The sequence below is a fragment of the Aulonocara stuartgranti genome (assembly GCF_965226115.1).
Source record: "Aulonocara stuartgranti genome assembly, chromosome: 2".
Lineage (NCBI taxonomy): Eukaryota > Metazoa > Chordata > Actinopteri > Cichliformes > Cichlidae > Aulonocara > Aulonocara stuartgranti.
This window is the reverse complement of record NC_138940.1, coordinates 12,305,298-12,324,150: the sequence shown is the minus strand read 5'-3', so window position 1 is coordinate 12,324,150 and position 18,853 is coordinate 12,305,298.

Genomic DNA, 18,853 nt, shown 5'->3' with positions numbered 1-18,853 from the left:
CATTAAATTAGACATGTTTCATGAGAAGAGGAAAATTGCACAATTTTTGAGCAGTCTTTTTAAAATCTGTTGTGGAGAGTCATCACAAGGAGGCAATGCGTTGCTTGATTGACACATCCAAATGAATGAAAAGTCTATTGAGAGGTCTGCAGTATATCTTTTTCACATCATTACTGAGAGCATCAGTAATTTCCATCATGAATACCGCCGCGTCCCCTGACAACCTCTCATCGGGCTCCGACAGCCATTGGGGGAAATGATGGTATTAGACGGGAGGCAAACTCTCGGGGTGAGGCTCCGTGATGAGAGGGGGAAGGGAGGGAGCTAATTACCCTTTTATTACCGGGGACTGAACCCTCATCCCAGGAGGGCTCGCCTGGCCCTGTTTGAGACGAGGAGGATCCGGCACGCCACATTACCTCAGTTGCTCCGTTTTCTCTCTGTAATGCGTGTCACATTAAGAGTTGCATGTACATATCGAGTGTCTGTTTCTATCAGGTTTGTTTTTTAAGTGTGCACGTTTCGTTTAGGAGCCTCCTGTGCACGTACGGCATCACTCGTGTGAACACAGCTCCATTTTCGTTTGGTAGGCAGCAACTGTGGAAGCTTCTGCTGCTTGTAGATTGCTTTCACGCCAAGCCCAGGGGGGTTATAGCCCACAATATACAGTAACAGTGGTGAAATAAAACATGCTACGAGCATGCATGAATGAGATGGTCTGGTGAATAAATAAGATCTAAAAAACAAACACAACCCTATAAGTAGGTCAAAAACTTGTTTCATTTCTAGATAAAATCTATCCAAAGCTTAAAGAGAATTTCAGTAACACTGAGAATATTTATAAAAAATTGATACTTCATAACTTAATAATAAATGCTGTGGTATGAAAATCAATGAAAAATCAAATGAACGTTTTGAAACAAAACATTAATAAATTTGGATTTACTAAACCTTTTCTGTTAATTACTCACACTGACTTAACATGAAAGGAATTATTAGTCACAAAGCCACAATGTTAGTTTGTTTTAAAGATTTAGGCATGCTGTCCAGGCTGTGCAGTGTGTAAAGTAACCCTGCTGTAAACAGTACATGTGGAGGAGTCTGTTTTATAAGTGTAATTAGAATTTACAAAGCTTCAATCTCCCTGGACTCCCAATTGTGAAAGAAAATGAGGATGCTAAAAAAGGACTGAATAACAGGAACCTAAGGAGACCTGTAAATCTGAACATATCCAGACTTTCAGCTCGTGTCATTGTAACTCTTACATGTTAGCCGTCCATGTGGATACATGGAAAACCAGAAGATGCAAGAGCAGCAAAACACACCTGAGAGCAGAGCTGGTATCAGTGTAATCAACACAGCCTGGAAGGAGAAACTGCAGGGGAGATGGGCTGTAAAGCGGCTTGCAGAAGCAGCAGCAATCATAAGCAGGCCAAAGCAACTTACTGTAAACAGACAGCCCTATATGACGGGTTGTGCAGAAGTGCATCCACTAAGCCATCAGCTGCAGTTGGGCGCTGAGATCAGGAGAACCGCTGCGATTGTGGATGAGCTTGAGTTTGTGGGTTATCATGTGTTCAAAAATCATGATTCAAACAGCTGTTTTCAGCAGCATGCAGACAAGCAGTCATTTCATTCTTCTGCGACCTCGCAGACTATCACGCACACTAACTCTTAAAGGGCTCTTAGTGGAATGTCCAAAATTTGTATACAGTCTGACCGTCGGTTGGTGGTGTGTATTTTAGTATTATCTTCTTTCTAGAATGATGATCTCTGATTGTTCTGTGATTGTTCTTTAAATAAACATCTGATCCTGCTTTTTCTAATCCTCGAAGTTCACCTACTAGAACCTGACAAATACCACTGGGATTGTGGATGAGCTTGAGTTTGTGGCCTACGAGAGCTCAGTCACTTTACGAGCTGACACGAAGACAGTCCAGACTGTGACATCATCAGGGTTATTATATCATACAAATGTTTTCCCATTCTGAATTGTGCTCCCTGTGGTAGGTAAACTGACCTTTATGTGTAAAATCTGCTAAGTGCTCCCTTCATATTCAGTTCACAGAGGACGGCCGGTTAGGGAACAGTTAAATAATACAGCCATGTTCTAAAAACGTTGTCTGATGTGAGCCCAGAAAGGCACAAGGACAAAGGTATAAAAAGGAAGTGAATGGAATTAGATAGAAAAATAATAAAGCTTTCAACAATTTAACAGTTGTTAACTAACTCTAACCCTGCCAACAAAGCAATTCAGAAAAACAGAGCAACACGAAAACAATGAGGTCAGTTAAACAATAATTCAGTAGAAGCCAAATAAACACAAATGACCCTTCTGAAAATTACAGTTTCACCTACGACAGACAAAACCATTACTTCGCTTTAGAAAGAAGAAAAATAAACGGATTAACCAAAATTATCAAAAAATACAAATAACCTCTCATCCCACTGACAGTTTCCTGTTTCCAGAAACAGTAAGTGTATGAAGGCAACCTAACAACCTAATTACTTTTTGAATAAAACAATAGTTTCACTAATCTGTAAGTGTGTTTTAAAAATGCCTCACCTCCTCCTGATTAGAAATCCAAACCAGCTGTATTACAGTACAGTAAACCTGAACTTTACTGCTGTTTTAATGAGATTTTATAAATCTAAGGATTAAAACTGGAGATGAATCTGTAAAGGAACTGCAACAGAAACTATGTTCAGAATTACTCACCTGCATACCTCACCCACAATCAATAAATAAAATATGACACAGAAGTCTAGTTTTTAAAGCAGAGCTGAGCTTTTCTCTGTATCACGGAGCACATTTTTAGACATCCCTGAATTCTCTGCTCATTCAGCTCGAATCACAGATTAAAACAGTGTTAAAACTCCCTGCATGCATGGCCAATGCTTTCACACTGCTCCATGTACTGAGTGTTTCAATGTTCTGTTTAGCTTTGGAGCATCGGTAAATTCATCATTCAGATGAAGGATTTTTGCTGTTGGCCCATGTCTCCACAACAGCTGCTGCCTCCCAGGGTTTTTCATGGCGCAGCGGTGCCCGAGGCTTACTGGGAGAAAATAACGCAGAAGGAAAAAACAGCGTTCTGACCGGTGAGAGTCCTCTGGGCTCCAACACATCGCTGACGAGTGAAGCTGAAATGGGACCGCTGCACAAAGCAGGTGAATAGAGGCCCGACTGCATGCAACGTCCCTGTGCACAAAATAAAACAAAACAAATGCATCTCTGCTATAAGCTCATTTTAAGTCCACGCTGCATTAAAACACACCTTTACAGGTCGAGAAGACCCCGGGCCTCATTCAGAAACAGCGTATACCAACAAGTCTGTGCTCAGGCAGGCTCAGGTATGAATGTTTCTCGCACAAATAGTTTTAAACCAAAATTTGTGTCCGAATTTACAGTGTGCAAAACAATAACGTGGCTAAACCGTGCTTATAGAATTAAATACATAACATTTAAATGTAAATGGAGAAAGTTCACCGATACACAAACCAAACATTTCACAGACTTTTGATCGGAACTCGGGATCTAGATCATTAAAATGTAAAAATCGTACATCCTCGCTGGATGTCATCCCAATAATCTCACAGCCGGAGTTATTCCAGTGTTCCTGTCTGTAGGGGAAATCATAAATTCACACCTGTATAGTTCCTGTACAGGAAATCTGCCTGCTTTGTTACTTCCGTGACCAAACTGTTCTTTTACAGCAGCTTCACCCTGCCCTCCATGAAACATGGTTCCTTAAACAGATTTGCAGTGAATGAAACCCTCAGAGAGCATCGGCCAACAAACTCATGTGTAAACGATGAATCTCCATCTGGATTCAGGAAAAAGCTCAGAATAAGCGTCACAGTATAATACCGTGTCTTCACTGAGATATTTGAATGCTAATCAATAAAATCAAATCAATAAAATCAAATGTGTATGGAAGATATTATTCAAAGCAGTACTCTTTAGCTCTAACTGCAATATTGTGAGATATGTCAATATATAAGATACATGTATTATATATTATTCTTTATAGTCTTTTTTTTGGTCCGGAGCCTCTTTTCATGTAACATTAGGTTTGAATTGTTTCTGCACTTCATTTAATTCTGATCAAATATTCAGGTTGAATAAGCTGCAGCAGGTTTTGAGCGCCTCTATCGAGTTTTATGTCTCCTCAGCCAACAGTTAGGGAACTATTTCACTCGGGGCCAAAGTGTTAAACTAACAGACTCACACTGCCATCACTGTATCTGTTAACGTGTGCAAAAAGTGTATTTAAAAAGTGATTAGATCATGTCCTGCCCTCAGTCTGACCACAACCTGTTGCATCTGCTCTGCACAGAGCCAGACTTTTTAGCCCAGACCATTTATTCCACACCAACTTTGTAGTTGCAGAGCTAACTATGCAAAATCTGAAAATAAATAAATAAATGAATGAATAGGAGCTAACAAGGCTTCAACTTGTCCAACTGTGTCATACTGGAGCCAAAGCCCCTAATAACTGTTTTTGTTTTTTTTTCCCTGCTCCAACACAATTCTTCCTACATACTTTGTGTTGCACAGAACGGTGCGAGCACGGTGTTGATGCTGTAGTACACGGCCCAGTCCTGAATCAACCCCCTCATTAGTGAACAAAAACACAATCCGTGGGGCGCGCCTGTCACTGTTCACATTATAAGTTCATAAGCCTATCTCTAATTCATGGAGGGGAGATTACTGTGTGTACAGTGTTTGGGAAGAGTTTCAAAGGGGCTGATTTCGTGCTTTCTGCTTTATATGGGTTAATGAGTCAGACGTAGAGCGACGGCAAGAGTATGAATCTCGTGTTCTGGAGCTGGAAGCATCCAGGAGAAGGCAATTTATTCTGTTATATCTCATTTCTATGTAAACAATAGGTACTGTCATCTACATTCTGGTGGAACACATTCCTATTTCTCTCGCTTTTTGCTGTTATTATTCATTGTGGTAATATTTGAGGATTGCTGTCTAGTTGCAGCAAACAGAGCTCTGTATGAGCGCGAGACGGTGTGGGTTTAGTTCTTTCACAGTATTTTTTAATGAGGCGTCCTTCAGGGTCTCCACATATAATTAATAGTAGTACTGGTACAAATGTAATCAAGAACAGTAAAAAAAAAGGACAGTACAGTCTAAGTAAATTCTAAGTAAAGAAACATAAAAGGCAACTTGCAATTAAAAAATGTCTGCATCCTTCAGTCAGTGTATTTGTATTCTAAAGCATGTGTTGGTGATACAGTTATTGCTCCGTATATATGTATACACATGTACATATATGTTATATATAATATATATTATATACTACTTTCTACATTGTAGCTTCATACTGAAGACATCAACTATGTGAAGCAGGATATATGGAATTATGACTTGTACCTGGGATTGGACCAGCTTTCCCGCGACCCTGAAAAGGATAAGTGTAAGAAAATGGATGGATGGATGTCTTGCCTTCTTAATGGCATTAGGACCATCAGTTGTGTTGTGCAGAAGTCAGGTTGGTACACAGCTGACAGCTCTATTTGACAACTTTTAGAATTCATATTATGGTAAGAACCAATCAGCTAAGTAAAGAGCAACGACAGTCCATCATTACTTTAAGAACTGAAGGTCAGTCAGTCTGGAAAATTGCTAAAACTTTGAATGTGAAGATTAGGAAGCTTGGATGGTAAACAGCATCCATATACTGGAAGAAACACACAAATGGAGACACCTTCATTTAACAATTTCCCTCCCACAGTCCAAAGACATGCACGGTAGGTTAACTGGTTATTCTCAGCTGGCCATGAATGTGAAGTAGATAAATCATGCACATCACGCTGTTTTATTTGATACCGCATCTGATTTTTTTTAATGCTCCAAAGGACACCAACACCCCATACTCCTCAGTTTAAGGGAGGTGTCAGCTATTTCACCCAGGCAGCTATACAATTAAGCATTTTAATATGGCTCCCAGGATTAACTCACTTTTAGAGACAACCTCAAGTGGACATTGAAGGAGATCCAGCTTTTGTCACATCCTGTCTTTATTTTTCAGTCCTGGAGAACGCTGCATCTGTCTTCCATTTGTATACAGTCTGACCGTAGGTTGGTGGCGTGCATTTTAGTCACATCTTCCCAGAATGATGATCACTAACTCTGACTGTTCTGTGATTGTTCTCTAAATAAACATCTGATTCTGCTTTTGCTAATCCTCGAGGTTCACCTACTTTAGTCCCGTGGTTAGCCCCTGACAAGTAACTACAATACTGGATAATATTCCATTACTAATTATCAAATTTAATTGTTTTTGTCTGATTTGTTTAATATGTTTCTTTTGATCATTTTTTATTAGTTTTGTAAAAATCCGGTAACTGTATAGGTTGAATGTACGCTCCAATCAGGCCTCAAAGCAGATAAAAATGGCCTGCACTTGAAATCACAATGAAAGTTCTCTGCTATGTTCTGGATATCAAAGGGGACTTATCCCTGCTCCCACTACTTTAGTGGTGTAAGATAGTGAAGACATAACCAAGCACTGCAAGCAACAAGCCGCAGGGATTAGCTTTGAAAGTTGTGCTTGGACTGCAGTTAGGCTGGAGTTTCTGACACCAAAAGGATGTGTAGTAATGCGCTGTTTGGCTGTTTGGATCAGCCTTTCCAGTAGCTCAAGGACTTCAGTTTGCCAAGTGATTAGACTTTGTTCTTTCTTTTTCTATTTGCACTACAGCCCCGTTAAAAATATCCAGTATAATTATCCTTTTTAACACTTGTTCCTCAGTGGGCCTTTAAACAGTGTATCCAACATAGTAAGCCTACCAATGTCAAATAACTGACATCAGTAGCACAAAAAGTCCCAGAAGAATTGTGACGAGGGTGTGATAACAATAAACAGCCATTTAATTGCAGTGGAGTTTTTTTTTCACGTACTGCAGTCGTGTGATTATTGAGCTGATGCTCAGCGGAGATGTGGTGCCTAAAGGTTTTTATTAATACAGCAAATATAATTTATAAATAAACAAATACACTGACTTCAATTTAAAAATCAAAATCGACCCTGACGCCTGGAGTGCTGAATAGAATAGAATAGAATAGAATTCAACTTTATTGTCATTGCACATGCACAGGTACAGGGCAACGAAATGCAGTTTGCATCCATCCAGAAGTGCTTTAGTGATATAGATATATTACAATATATATTAGCAATAATATAGATATGTGAGTATATTACAGAAATGGGTCTATTATGGTACGTTATAATGTACACGGTATGAAGTATGTTGTGAATATTCTATAACTATAAGTATGTACAGGCTGTAGTGAGTACAAGCTATGTACAGGATATGAACAGGATATAAATATGAAAAACTATACAGAATATGAAATAAATAACTTTACAGAATCTGGGATATACAGCTATACAGAAATGGGAACTATGCAAGTTGTAAACAGTTGTAGGATTAAAGATTATCGAATGTACAGAATGATTATTTACACAGAGCTATACAGTAGTGCAGTTAAGATAAGTGAGGGTGTAGATAGTTTCTACAGAGGCTATATAAGTGCTAGTGGTTGTGAGTGGTGGTTCAGTCCATGTTATTATTGTGTTTGAGGGTACAGTTGTCCATTGTGGGTGTGTGTATGTTCAGTCCATGAGTTTAACGTGGGTCAGATGTCAGGAGGCAGAGTTCAGGAGTCTGACAGCTGTGGGGAAGAAGCTGTTCCGGTACCTGGTGGTCTTAGTCCGGAGGCTCCTGTAGCGCCTCCCAGAGGGCAGGAGGGTGAAGAGTCCATGTGATGGGTGACTGGGGTCTCTGATGATTTTCCCAGCCCTTTTCAGACACCGCTTCCTGTAGATGTCTTTTATGGCAGGAAGTGGTGCTCCGGCGATGCGCTGGGCAGTTTTCACGACCCTCTGCAACGCCTTCCGGTCCGAGGCAGAGCAGTTCCCGTACCAGACTGTTATACAGTTGGTCAGGATGCTCTCGATGGTGCAGCGATAGAAGTTCACCAGGATGTCTGAGGACAGGTGGTTCTTCCTCAGAGTCCTCAAGAAGAAGAGGCGCTGGTGAGCCTTCTTGACCAGCTTGGAGCAGTTGGTCGTCCAGGTGAGATCCTCGGAGATGTGGACTCCCAGGAACTTGAAGCTGCTCACACGCTCCACAGCCGTCCCCTTAATGTGGATGGGTGGATGTGGGTCAGCATTCCTCCTGTAGTCCACGATGAGCTCCTTGGTCTTCTCGGTGTTAAGCAGCAGGTTGTTTCTGTCGCACCACTCAGCCAGACGATCCACCTCCTCCCTGTAGGCGGCCTCATCGTTGTCACTGATGAGGCCAATCACCGTGGTGTCATCTGCAAACTTAATGATGGTGTTGGAACCATCAGCAGGTCTGCAGTCGTGGGTGAAGAGGGAGTAGAGGAAAGGGCTCATCACACAGCCTTGTGGTACACCGGTGTTCATTGTGATGGTAGATGAGCAGCGGTTATCCAGCCGGACATGTTGGGGGCGGTTGGTCAGGAAGTCCAGTAACCATTTGCAGATGAGGGAACTGATACCCAGGTCTGTCAGTTTCCTGATGAGTTGTGAGGGGTGGATTGTATTGAATGCTGAACTGAAGTCTATAAACAGCATTCTGGCGTAGGTGTTGTTGTTGTCCAGGTGTGAGAGGACAGAGTGCTTTGCGATGGAGACTGCATCCTCTGTGCTCCTGTTCTGGCGGTATGCGAATTGGTGGGGGTCCAGGGTGGGGGGGAGACAGGATTTGAAGTGTGCTAGGACCAGTCGCTCTAAGCACTTAGTGATGATGGGGGTGAGTGCTACTGGGCGGTAATCATTGAGGCAAGATGGGTTGGAGTTTTTGGGTATCGGGACGATGGAGGTGGATTTGAAGCAGGCCGGTACCACAGCAGGACGTTGAACTGTCAGTAATTTAAAAATATTAGTGATATATCAAAGTTTGCCGTGCAGTATGTTTGACCAGCTTTCATAATAGCCTAGGAAATAAATCTAATTTGCTCTTTTATACTAAAAATGTAACATAATAGTGATGCAGCACTGCCGGTAAAGAGAGCCACTGCTCCCTCCCAGTTATTATATATAGGTTATTAATAATAAAAAAAGCCTCTGGTGTTCCATAGCTGGTACTGCAGGATTACATCACCCCACCTGTAAAGCATGAGATGCATCCATCGTTTATCTTGTACCAAGTCTTTGAAGGTTTTTTTTATTATTATTATTTTACCTAATCTGTCAAAAATTCTTTTTCTGTTTTGTGTGTGTATTCCATTCATGTGAACTTGAGGCCAACAGGATATCAGGCTGCTAAGCCAGAAAAATGTTCATATGATTATGCTCAATGGGACTTTTAAACAGATCAAAGGAGCCCTCATCAAAGTCACGAGCTTCCATTGGAATGTACCGTGCGCAGTCTTGGAGCACATATGCAATTAGCAGAAGTAGACAGAAGAAGAAAAGTCACTCTCCTTGAAGAAACGCCACAAATGTTATTTTATGTATTGTTCCTAATTTCTTTTCTGAATTCTTTGCTTAGCAGTTTGTTAATTGAAAATGTTACATGCATCATTGCTACACAAAATGGAGACAAACCCACGTAATGCAGTCTCTAATGACTTGAGAATAAACTTTTGTGAACACTGACAGTAGTAAAGATCACTTTGATCCTCTCTGGAATGAACTCACATGAAACCGATATCGATTTTCTCATCTGACTGTGAGCAGGACAAACAACAACATCTCCCAAAATGTCAGAGTGCTCCTTTAATTAGGCATTTGTTTCCTACTGGCAATCAGAACCATGCAGAAAACAGCTCTGATGTATTGACAGTGGTGGTGATGATGTACAGTTATACAACTGTGCCTGGACACTAGAGCTCTGAAGGTTTGGTCTAATGTGAAACTGAGCCCCTCTGGCTGCCATCTGCTGTAGAAAATACCTGATCCTCATAAACAAACACAGTCTGCTTTGGCCTGACGTGCTGCTGCTGCTGCTGCTGCTGCAGGCCCGTATTCACACACCAATCAATGAGGGGATCCCACACACTGATATATAGGCTCTGAAAATTGGCTTTCTTCTCCTTCTGAAGATTCTGGTGATTACCTATATAGTGCTGTTGATTGGAGATTGATCGCAGGTTGAAATTAAACAGCAGTGGGTCCCCTTTTTTGTGATTTGTGCAAGGCTGAATGCACTGATGGGGATGATAGGTAGAAGAGGGAGAGATGGAGAAAAGATGGGTGAGCTGGGAGCATACTTCCAAAAAAATCTCCATCTTTAGCAGGCAGTCTGTAATGAAGTCCTAAACTACTTATTTAAATACGAGAAGAAAAATCGGAATGCTTTTGTTAAAATAATCTGCACTCTTTAACACGTCGGCTCATATTGTGAACATAAAAGTGTTTAAAATATTCATCTGCTGTGAAAACCAACAGCTGGCGGAGGCTCTCCTGCACATACACACAGTAAACTATAAGCAACAATATTTTGTTGGGTCACAAAGACTGTTTTTCAGCAACCCCGCTAAAGAAAGCCTCACAAAAACCGAGTCATTCACTGAGCTCGCTCATTTCATTCAGTAATGATAACCTTGATAACACGGAGATAAACTGCTGACATTTAAAACAGTATACCTTGGTTCTTTGTGCAATGTGTTTGAAAGGTCATCTTTAGATTTCTCAGTTCAGACCTCCACTGACCCCTGAACATTTAAATGCAAGGGCCTGATGATAAGGATGCGTGGATTACTGTACCTACCAAAGGTATACTGCGAGAGCAAACAACTCCCACCTGAAGGGCAAAGGCTATGCTAAAACCTCTTTTATGTTGTTTGTTGCAACACGCTGACGTCAGCCTGCTTCTAAAACAACACGCTAATGTCTGACCTTCAACCTATGACCTTGAAGTATTACATACAACTGGGTATTTTATTATCTTTACCCTTATGATTGGAGCAGAAGTGGCTGAAATCTTCTATAAGCTGTAAAATCTTGAGATTTTAAGACATGTTTATGTAGTGTGTGATTTTGTGAGATGGGCAGTAACACGTTACAAGTGATGCATTGCCGTAATCCGATTACTTTTTTTCATGTAACGAGTAAAGTAAGGGATTGCTATCGCAAAAAAAAAGTAATTAGAATACTGTTGCTTTCCCGTAAGTATGCTGCGTTACTGCGTCACTAAACCGTGATTTTGTTTGTGAGAGTGTCTCATGACAATGACATAAGCGTGTGCGACGTTCGTGGTAACAGACGTGTGCAGATCAACAATGGAGTTTAAAGTGTGGAAGTACTTTGAGTTTGATTCCATAAAAAGTGACAAAAACATTAGCAATAACGGCACTCTGGACTGATATCAGTCACTGGCAAATATTTGCTGATGATGTCACATTGCATGTGTGATGAAGAGCTTGAAACCTTTAATGATACAGTCTGTGTGGGAAGAAAACTTATTTTTACAGCGAAAAAAAACCCCTAAACTTCTGAGCAAGCACGGAGCACGCTGTCACAGGAATGTGAAATTCACAGAGAAACCCCCGGATCCCCCCACTGACATGACCACTGCGACACACCTGCTAAACAGGAGAAAATAGATTTGAGAACAACAGGACTTAGTGTTTTCAGTCTTTGATTTTATTTATTTTCTGCGGTGTTTTACTTGAATCTATTTGAAAGAGCGAGTGTAAAAACAAAAATTATTTTATTTTATATGCCAGAATATGCAGAAAATCGGTTTAAATGTTAAACAAATCTTCTCAAGTCAAACACAGTTGCATATAATTTAATTTTAGCTTAATGTAATGTGCATAAAATTAAAAGATTAACACTCATTAAACAAGTTTTAAAAAGAGACTTTTTCATTTGATTACATTTTATATGATGGATTACGCAGAAAAAGTAGAACTGGGCTGAAAGATCTCTTGCTTTATAACGTATTCAGGCTGTGTATCATGTTTTTAAAAAGTAACTAAGTGAATAATTACTTTTGAAAATAATTAATCAGTAATATGTCTCTGAAGGTTCTCAGTCATCCAGGTCATCGTAGTCAAAGGAGCTTGCAAAGAAAAGCGTCTGGACTTCTTTAAGTTACTTAGAGACGTTTCACCTCTCATCCGAGAAGCTTCTTCAGTTCTAAGGTCAAATGGTGGAGAGTCCCAGATATAAACCTAGTGGGAGTATCCCCCCACAGAGGGACAAAAGGACCCCCTGATGATCCTCTAATCACCTGAGCCAAGGTGTGAAACTGGGTGTGGGTCCCAATCAGCCAGAGTTTCGGGTGAGCTCATTGTGAAACCTGGCCCCACCTTATCATGCGAATTCCTGAGGTCAGATGGCCCAGGATGTGAGTGGGCGTTAAGGCGTCTGGGGAGGGATCTCAAAACTGGATTATAGATGGCAGAGAGTTGGTGTCGTAAACCACCGCCTCTGTTCAAAGATGGTCGCTCACAGTGGACATAGATGGCTTCTTTCACTCCTCTTTCAAACCATCTGTCCTCTTTGTCCAAAATGTGAACATTGGCATCCTCAAAAAAGTGACCTTTGTCCTTTAGATGCAGATGGACTGCTGAGTCTTGTCCTGTGGAGGTGGCTCTTCTGTGTTGTGCCATGCGCTTGTGAAGTGGCTGTTTGGTCTCTCCAATGTAGAGGTCTGGGCATTCCTCGCTGCACTGTACAGCATACACCACATTGTTAAGTCAGTAAAGTAACGGGATTACTTTTTTGGAGAAGAACATTTACATGAAGCCCAGGCTGTTTTGTTCTCTCAGCAGATTATTAAACTCATTCCTATTCTCAGGGTGACAAACACTGCTGATGTCTCACATTTACACGCAAGTTCCATGATGATTATGGAATGTCGTCACATACAGATGTATGGCGCTTCAATTCCTACTGACATCTTGACTCATGTGACCCAACCACTCGCAACTCACATCCTGTTTGGACTCATATGTCCAGAGGATATGAGCTGTGTCTCGTGACTCATAAATGTCTATAAATCTGTGATGTAAACCATATGTATCGCTCCAACCTGCCAGTGGGACATTGTAAATGAGGACCATTATGTTGGTGTCCCATAATGCAACTACTGCTGCAAATGGACTTCTTGCAGAACAGTAATGGGTCTTCTTGCAGAACAGGAATATTTCACACAGTGTGAAGAAAATATTTTTAAGAAGGACCAGCTGGTTTATAAAAAAAATCTTCTGCTTACGCTGTCTGCGACTGATATGATGATCAACAGATCTCCTGTAGTCTGTTCTGTGAACTTCTAACTCTACATTCATTTTGGTCATTTATTTATTTAGTTGCGCAGTTCAAGTGCAGCTGGATTTAGAAAGTGTGCACTGCAATACCACGTAATGAGTAATATAACTGGTAAATCATTGAAGGCTTGATGCTAATAGACGTGAAATCAATACAAGTAGATGTCTTTCTGCAGTGCAAGGGGTTTCAGAGCCGACATAGCAATGGTGTGATATGAAGTGTGGAGCAAATGTAATGGGAAAAATGGGGCAAGCATGAATAAAATGTTCATTCATTTTAAACTAATGATAATGGACAGAAACGCTGTTGGAACATTAGTACCTCAACAATAGCAATCTACCGTTGGGACTATTTGTCCTGGCTTCAAGTGAATAAAAAAAAGCAGTCCTCATACAGGATTAGTGTTTTAGAATTTGAAGACGAATGTTAATTTCAAAAGTTTCCTTCATTTTTTTCAAGTGTACACTCATCTATCTCTTAAAGCATGAACACTGCCGCAGCAGAAGAAGTTTCTGGACTCTATCTCCCTCTCTGTGATGAGCTGTGACATTGGAACGTGAACGCGAGCCGAGCGAGGTCACCGCCGCCGGGGAAAGAACATTTTCATTGTACCCCCAGAAGCAATTGTATTGCGAGGAGTTAGAGAGAGAGAGCTATTTTGTAAGAAAAAATGTTCTGAAGTGCTCTTTGCGAGACGGCCAGCTCCCCCTTTCATTATTTGCAGTATCTAAAGCAGCTAGAGATACCGCCATGTTAGCGGGAGGCTGACTGAGTGTTAAGTGCCCTGACTCTGACAGCTCTGCACAAATGCATATCAGCCAGTGCCGAGATGGGAACTACAGAGAGGTTTAACTCATAAAACATTTAAGGGCCTGCTTCAGATTGCACTTAGAAAGTATTTAGAGTGGTATACACAGCAAAAGATAATGAGAACAAAATGTGGCCCCATGTGAACCCAGAATGTAGATGAATTAAAACAAAAAACCTTAAAGACATTTGGTGCTCCATTTAAGAATTCACATGATATACTCCTTGCTGAGGGCATTTTAATCAGTATCTCTGAATACAAGCAGAATCTAAAGAAACTACAGAAGCTCGAGTCGAAGACAAGACCGCTTGTGGCAAAAGCTGCTCAATACACCAGTAGAAGGATGTTCTCAGGCTCATGTTTGGAGGTTTTACGCCCAAATAAACTCAATTTTACAACAGCGCTAACCTGATCTGAACCAGAAAATGGACCCATACGCCCGGAAAATCTCTCAGCAGGCTCTCACTGTCATTTCTCCTAGTCAGCCTCAGTGGATTTCTACAATAAAAGGAGAACAACAGATTCCTGCACAGTGCACGGGCTTGATTCTGCTACAGACAGAGGGATAGAAACAGCCCAAATTTGGGTTTGTTGTTCTCTTTTATTCCCAAAAACAGAAACTTTTCAGCTTATTTTGAACATAATAGCCTCACAGAGCAGTATTAGGCACAACTCTCAGTACTGTTAATATAAATGAAATGTTGACAGTAAAATGGTCACATCTATATGACACGACCCTGCTGTACAAACATCACATGGATTTTACAGGAAACTGCCTTGAAGTCTTAAAGTGGACCTATTACACTTCATCATTTAATACTATTACAGTGAAGGAGGCTCGTATTAAATATGACTACAAGAGGTCAGCACAAGCTCAGGGTTTTTTTTTCCCACACTCTTTGAGCTGTATGATGTCAGAGAGAAGGGATATTCCTAATATGGTCTTCTGTCGCCTATGACACAAACCTACTGTTTGACAGTGGTAGTCAGTTGGAAGAAAGTTGCCTTGTTTCAGACACAGACTATTTACTGTATAACAGATGGACATAGCTTCCAAGTCTGAAAAATTAAGCCAGTGGGGCGGTGCCTTTAAGCTTTTTAATGACCAGCACTGCTTCTCTGTGTTTAAAAAGACTTCAAGTGTGATGGATATCTATGGAAAACAGCTCTCAGTTCCTTCTCTCTGTGACCTCCATAAAAGAAGTCCTAACTTTATGATTTTAGTCGTTAGTTTCAACTTGGATTGAAGTGGTTTTTGTAAATTAGAGCAAGAAAGGTTGCAATAGTACAGAAAATATATGGGATCGAAAATTAGACATTTTGTCCAGATGGATGTCGTTTATTTATATACGACAAAGAGGCAAATCATGTAACCCATATTCATGAGGACCTTTAAAAATAAATGAACTTAACATTTAAATGTAAATAGGCCAAATGAATGAATATGACCTGACTGCTGTGTTTTAGTGCAAGGGTGTGTAAAATATGAACCACTGGATATACAAACTGGAGGGTAAGGACAAAGGGAAAACGTATCAGATGCCGAGACTCAGTTTCACCGCTTTTTAAAGCTTTTGCTCAAATGCACAAGAAAAGAAATTCAGTGGTGCAGTTGGGGGGGGAATTCCCTGGGTGGGAGGTTAGCAGCATGTGGTTAAAAGCTGAACGTCTGCCTCAGTTTGCCCTCTTGTGAGAACAATTTCATCAACAGAAACTCAACAAGACTTCTCAGAAAATAAATTCAGCTCGGGTAATGAAGGAGCGGTATGCAGCGAGCGCAGGCACAGAACATTCGACTTTAAATCTCCATTATTTACACCGGGCCTGTCTTTGATATCTCGGCCCTCTGCAGAAATTCTCTCGTGTCGATCGTCCGGCCGAGCTCGTCTGAAGGTAAACCCATCGAACCGCAGGGGAGCGACACCGGCTTAATGCCGATGATGTCAACTTACTGAAACATTTTCATCATTCGGCAACAGTGGGGAATGTTTTCAATTAATTCTTTTCATGATTTAGTAATTCTGGTTTCACTGAACTTAAACAGAGGAACAGAAGACCTATCCCTCCCCTTTTACCCTCCTCTCACTTTGTTTTTTTTATTTCTCCAGACATTATTTTGTTCACGCTCAAAAGGTGTCTTACGGCTTCAGTGTCATCATAAAGCCTCCCCCCCCCCTTTTTTTTTTTTGTCTGGCAGTTCCAGACCTACAATTCAGAGCACTTGTGATTCTCTGCTCCTTCTGTCTGGCAATCCTATCACCCCGACCATCTACCTCTCCAGCAGCCACTCCATTCTCTGCTTATGTTTGTTTAATACTCGGTGGAGTTGTCTGCCTGGGATTGGGTGTCTGATGTGTGATGCTGAGAGATTTCCAATTGATGGGATGGAGAGGATGGGAAGGAGAGAGGGGAGAGTGAGTAGAGGTTATAGAATTGGAGGAGAAAAGAGAAGAGGGCGAACAAAGTGTTTTGGTCCAGAAAGCATCGAGGTGGACTATTTACCGCAGACAGAGATGGCCAAAGTCGAATGGAAACTGAAAAGACTTCAGTGGAGTGCTGGGAATTTATTTTTCATGAGAAATTGCGGTTTTGCACCGGTGTATTGAACCGCAGTACTTAAGTCCTTTTTACTACAAAAGGCAATAGAGTTCAGCATTAGAATGATGAGCTGAACTCTGTTTGGTTTCCATTAAATCCCTGCAACTGCTCCTTTGAGTCAAAGACAGTGTGATTTTTGGTAGATCCGCTGGGTCTACATGGATAAAGTCATAAGACTAAGTCTGCCGTCGCTCGCTTTTGTGGATAAGACGATGAGGTCGGCAACAGAGACAAGTGAAAAAGATCAACTGTTTTGTATATCCTCCCTAGGGCGTTATGCAGGTCCAGTGTTCATAACTGGATATCTTAATAGAAAAAACTATGTGGTAATAAAGGCATAAGGAGATGCATTTAAAATCAAAATGCTAAATGGAGGGACTCTGCCCTATTAGTTAACATCATGCAGGAGCTTCAGATGTAGATATCTTTTTTTTTTCCAAACTGGCTAATTAGCTGACTGGCTCCAACTCATAAAAAACAACCATTTTACTGCCTTACATCCTTGTTAAATGTTGGCCAGGCTTGTATACAGATTGTATCAAAAATAATCAGCCCATCAAAAGCCTAGATCATTTTTGAAATATTGGACATAGAAGCTTCACTGCAGCCAGTGCTTTAGTTTTGCTGTTAGCAACCATGTGAAACTCACAAAACTCCTTTTTTTAACAGTGTGGAATTAAAGCACTTTGAATTTAGATGATTCTTTTTGATGAACCGTGCATTTGTATGAACTAGTAAGAAGAAGAGTTTAAAAGATAAAATAGAACTCAAACTTTTCAAGAGGTTTTGAGATATTTTGTCATGGGCTAAAAAATTGGTCATTCTGGCTGAGTGCTGCTGATGGTGGCGCAAAAAAGGTCAGAGAGTCAAAAAATCTCCAAGAATTCATCCCCCGGGGACCATAAATGCTTATACTGTACACAACAATGCTAACGGTGTTGGTTGTCTGCATGGACCAAGGGACATTGCTATCCTTGGGCTTCACTATGAAGAGTTCTACAAATGAGTCACGTGACAGTGCTCAGCTGTCACCCCTGAAGGAACATCATTCAACTTGACAACATCTGTCACGTCCAAACAGACCATCCCCAATGTGATTGTACAACATCTCCGAGGTGCAGTCCAACTTTTACATCAGCGGCCACAGGGGGGAAACCCGAGGGGCGTTATGTTACAGGAACGCCGCTTCTCCCTCGCCATCCATCACCATCAGTGGGGAGGTGCCATCTGATTGCTTTGCTCTTGCTGCCGTCCGCCTCCTCTTCCTTTCATTTAACGTTGGCACACGTCCAGACACTAATGAGGACAGGCTCTTGTCGTTTTTCTGCAGATGTGGCGTCCCCCCCTCCCCCCAATCATAAAGTGGAGGCCGGTTAACGGCGATGACATGAGTCCTCAAAATGTCTATGGGAAGAAAAATTGCGAGGGAACCTACGGTCAGCAATTTGGAGAGAGAAGGAGGTAAGGCGACAAGGGAGGAGGGATGCGCTGTAGTAATTTAAGGTCCCAGTGTGGAAATGCAGGTCCTTCCCAAGCATGTTGGATGTGCCTCTGTTAATGAGCACTTTAAGTACCGCCAGCCCTCTTTAAACATCCCCATCATGATACAAAGTGGAGAAAAGAGGCATCTTTTAAAAGGCAGCATATGGTTGCAGAGGATCTTCCACTGATGTATTGTCACAGGAGATTTCCCCTCCCCAGCTCTGCTGCCGAGGACGGGCTCTGAAACTGAGCCAGATGTCCGTGTCTTCACAGATACCGGCCCCCCCAACCTGATGTCTCGCTGCTTTATTGGCAACGGCGGTGGCAGCATGCAGTTGGTCCTGAATGTTAAGGCTGTTCTGACACAGCGCCTGTAATGATAATGACCCTGATTTTTATGGTTATGGTATTAAAACCAGATGATGACGGTGATTAAAAAAGTTGCAGGTACATGAGTTATATAGTTGGGAGAAAGACTGGAAACCAACTTTGATCTGCTTCTCTTTTCACTGGTTGGGTTTTGCGTTTGTGTGAAAACCCACTTTACTTTTTTAAAAAGTAAAGTGATGAAATAGCTTTGAACATGCCCACCTACAGGAACAAACTCTCATAAATTAATCATGTGAGCTGCTGAATGTCTGATTGCTCTTCCCGTCAGGCGGAGGGGATTTTTTTTTCTCTGCATGCTTTTTTTTTC